Here is a 4795-nt window from a genome sequence, read left to right on the forward strand (position 1 = left end):
TTGCAGTTCTCTCTTTAAATATTGTTCCCTTAAACTTCTAGACCACCTTTATTGAAAAGGAGGCTAGTGCATTTCCACACCTTCCATAGCTTTCTGACATTGTTTTTATTTCCTGAACTATTTCCCTTGAGTCACCATAAAATAGAGAAAACTTAATGAAATTTGATTAATGTGACATGTGCTAGTATCTGGCAGGAAAGCAAAGATTTTGCATTTTATTACTCACAGCAGAAATGTGAATATCAGAAATAAGGAGAAGGGATCTGTCATGATTTTAGCAAAACAAATGAACAGAATGATATATTTAGCAGAGATGGGAATTAAGTGAATAAGTTTGTATGTTTGTATGCGTAGGAGAGGTTTCCCCACACATTTCTGGAATATCCCTTTGGATCAGTTGCCTCATGCAAAAGACAAATGTGGGGCAGAGCTTCAAGGGAATAAAATGCTTTCTAATAAAGCTTAATAGCTGAGAAATAAGGATGTTCAAATGGAAAATGCACTGGGCTGCAATCTGGGTGACAGAGCCACTATGATCTGAGGCAAGTAGCTACTTTTTAGTTTGTGCTTTAATAGAAAAAGAAAAGTAGATAAATGCTGCATATCCTTTTAAGCTCAAAACAGAAATTCTTCTATATGTATATTCTTAGAAAATCACAGAAGATACCAAACATTAATGATTTCAATGGAATTATGGACAAATCTTTGAGTGAATATATTTCCTATTAAATAACATAATTCAACCATTTATTCTATCTATTTTATTATAAATACATATATAAGTATAGAGCATTCTCATGTTAAGTTGATAAATAGTTCATAAATATTAATATTAAAATGAAATTAATAATTTAATCATTAAACATTTTAAAGTTTATTTTATTTGCTAAGAAAATCTTTTAAATTGATTTATATCATAAAAAATAATGAGTCATGCACAAAGAAAAATGGGTTGCTACTTTAGTTTTTAAATTTCATTTTTAATCTTTTGAAGGAAGTGAAATCTTCCATTTCTGCTTTTTAAGTGGTGGCATCTTTTAATAAATACATGACAGAAAAAAATGAATATTTTATAGGATTATTCCAACAAAATTGCAAGGATTTCCATTAAATGTACAAAATAAAAAGTATACATTTCATTTATCATCTCTCAATAATATGATTTATTATATGATGATTTTCTAATTAGAATAAGAGAAGTATTATATAAAGCAGGAACCAGGTATATGTTTTAAGATATAAGGAAAATAAGCTATAAAAATGATATCAGCAAGAATTAGAATATTTTAGAATTGTATTGATTATAATGATAATGATTATAATGATAATAATAAATTATACCTTTCATCTCTTCCCTTTTAATACCCTTTTAACCTAAATATATTTTAAAAAGAGAGAGAGAGAAATGAACAACACTGTGATCACAGAGTTTGTCCTCCTAGGCCTTTCTGATGATCCTGTGATTTTCCTTTATTTATCACATATGTTCAGTGTCACTGGAAACCTGATTATTATCACCCTAACCTGGATGGACTGCGCCAATGTATTTCTTCCTCCAAAACTTCTCTTTCTTAGAAATCTCCTTTACTATTGCGTGTATCCCTAGATTTCTGGGGCAATTATCACCAGGGACAAGACTATTTCTTACAGTTGTGCAGCCCAACTATTTTCCTCTATTTTCATGGGGGTGATTGAAATTTACGTTCTAACCACCATGTCCTATGACCGCTATGTTGCCATCTGCAAGCCCCTGCATTACACAACCATCATGAGCAGGAAACTCTGCCGCCTGCTTGTGCTCTGCGCATGGCTCAGTGGGTTTCTGACCATTTTCCCACCCCTTATGCTTCTCCTCCGGCTGGATTACTGTGCTTCCAATGTCACTGATCACTTTTTGTGTGACTATTTCCTCCCTTTACAATTCTCTTGTTCAGATACATGGCTCCCAGAAGTAATGGGTTTTTACTTTGCTTTGGTTAGTTTGCCGTTCACTTTGGCATTAGTGATTTTGTCTTATATGTACATTGTCAGGACTATTTTGAGAATCCCGTCTGCTAGTCAGAGAAAAAAAGGCCTTCTCCACTTGTTCCTCTCACATGATTGTCATTTTCATCTCCTATGGAAGCTGTATATTTATGTATGCTAATCCCTCGGCCAAAAAAAAAAAGGCATCACTGACAAAAGGAGTAGGTATTCTCAATACTTCTGTAGCCTTCATGCTGAACACCTTCATCTACACCCTGAGAAACCAGCAAGTGAAACAAGCCTTCAAAGACATGGTCTATAAAGCAGTATTTTCTGCCAATAAATGACTTTTTTTTCTTTTGGTCAAAAACACTTTAAAGAACAATTAGGTTAAATTCTAAAATTAAATCTGTATAAGTCTGCTTGCTGTTTATATCCTCTTACCAGGCCACATGACTGTTAATATATATTTTCCCAGCCCATTTCTTCCATTTCTCCATTCATTGTTTATTGATATTTAAAGTATGGTAAAAGCTATTCATCCTACAGAATATTCTATAATAGAATTGTATTTCTTTAAGACATACTTTATAGCATGAAGTTAAAAATGGTTTTAATCCTGTAAATATCAGTCCCTAAAATGATCATATGATATCACATTGTATTTTAAATGCAAAGTTTCAAAATTAGTGTGTAATATCTGATGCATTTTCAAGATGAACACTGATAATTTCTTAACATTAAAGAATCTACCTGTTATATATTATAATACAGTAAATTCATTCCAAAAGTACCATATGTAGTCATCCATTGCACTTTATAGTTCTTTATACTTTGTGAAACTAAGTGCATATTTTCACGATAAATATTTATCAAGATGTGTATTAATTATAGAATTTCCTTGTTCTGTATTATTTTAAGAAATACTTATATTTAAAAATTCAAAATAAATCAACTAAAACTAAAACACTTCCACTTTTTTGAGCTCATTGATTGCATTTATGACAGTTTTCCTAAATTTGTTGTCAGACATTTATTTACCTCCATATTTTTAGGGTCTGTGTTTTGAGATTTATTTCATCTGTTTTATTGGGTCACTTTTCTGTTTTTTTTTTTTTTTAATGTTCCATTTAACTGTGTTGTTATCTACACATTTGACAGAACAAACACCTTTACAGGGGAATCCATCACCATTCAGTCCACCTAGAGATTCTGAGTGGGCTTTCAAATCTTTTCTGAGGCTGTGTCTTCTCAGAGTTGTGTATGAAGATTCCTAACTAGAAGATTTTATCTATTTTTTTGTTTTTGCCTGAAGCCCATAGTCTCTTGCTCCCTCTGTTTCTATTTGCTGTAACCCAGCTCCTTGAAGCAACAACACATCACCCAGCCCTCTTTTGAGTTCAGTATCCCTTAGGCATTTATAGTTTGTCAGGTCCCATAAAGACCCCAAGAAAAACTACACAGACACTAGTGCTTCCCCAGTCCCCGAAAAGCCCAGATGCCAGATACATGCTCCACACTATTCTTTATCCTTGGGGGAGAGTCACTGAGTTGCACTGGCCTCAGTCTGCTATAGGTGGGTCTCCTGGACATAAAAATTTCCGAAGAATCCTCTTATATTGTCATAAAACATGTATTAATTAAGTTACATCCTTCTAAATTATTTGAATCTCACTTTCTGGCCTAGTATATGATCAGAGTTTTGTAAACAATTTCATACACTTGAGAATTGTATGTAATGGTAGTTGAATGCAGTGTTCTATTTGAGTCAGCTAGTCAATATAAGTTCATGATTTAAATCTGTACCTTTACTATTTGCACCATTACTGAGTTACTTAAAATTTCCAAAACAACTATGGAGTAGTTTCTTTCTGTTTACAGTCATGCCATGTTTTTATTTTTAAAAATATTAACACTGTGTATTTATGAAGACCCAAATTTGGAATTGTTATATCTTCTGGGACATAATTGTTTATCATTATGAAAAACCCCAATTCCTCTTTATCTGAAGCACACTTTTCTTCTTTGATGTCAGCATTGACTAAAATTGGCATAGCTATATCAGGATTTAAAATATATATATTAAAGGCAGTCCTAAGGTGGCAGAGGAATAGGACAGGAACCACTTTCTCCTCCACAAATTCATCGAAAGAACATTTGAACACTGAGCAAATTCCACAAAACAACTTCTAAATTGTTAGGCAGAGGACAACAGGCACCCAGAAGGGCAGCCTTTGTCTTTGAAAAGATGTAGGGGAAAATATAAAAGATAAAAAGAGAGACAAAAGAGGTAGGGAAAAAGATCCATCCTGGGAAGGGAGTCTTAAAAAAGAAAGAAGTTTCCAAACACCAGGAAACATTCTCACCGGCAAGTCTGTGGTGAGCCTTGGAACCTCAGAGGGCAACATAACCGGAAGGAAAAATAAATAAATAATTAAAACCCACAGATTACGTGCCTAATGGCAACTCCCAGTGGAGAAGCAGTGCAGACGCTTGCATCTGCCACTAGCAAGCGAGACTGGACAAGGAGGTGTGGGCTGCATTGCTTAAGGTAAATACCTGGCATGAATGCCCCAAGGGCAATCTGAGGGAACTAACTTGAGATAGCAACCCAGACTGCGGGATAGCTATCCCACAAAAAGCCCTAATCTAAGATACCACCAGGCCTGCTCACAGAACAAAGGACTGAGCAGAGCTAGCCAGCTGTGAACCAGCCCATTCCCCACCGGAGATAGGCAGGCGAGGGCAGCCAGAGCCGGAAAGGGGCAATCGTGGCCCTAGAGAGGCATCCTCTACCAAACTGCAAGCAGGCTTCATTGCTAACCAAGAC

General features: G+C 34.8%; 1 pseudogene; it reads left to right on the plus strand.

Moving 5' to 3' along the window:
• The first annotated feature begins 1405 nt into the window (after positions 1–1405).
• On the plus strand, positions 1406–2312 carry LOC101117489 (olfactory receptor 6C3-like; annotated as a pseudogene).
• Positions 2313–4795: the final 2483 nt, after the last annotated feature.

The sequence above is a fragment of the Ovis aries genome, chromosome 3 (genome assembly GCF_016772045.2).
Source record: "Ovis aries strain OAR_USU_Benz2616 breed Rambouillet chromosome 3, ARS-UI_Ramb_v3.0, whole genome shotgun sequence".
NCBI lineage: Eukaryota > Metazoa > Chordata > Mammalia > Artiodactyla > Bovidae > Ovis > Ovis aries.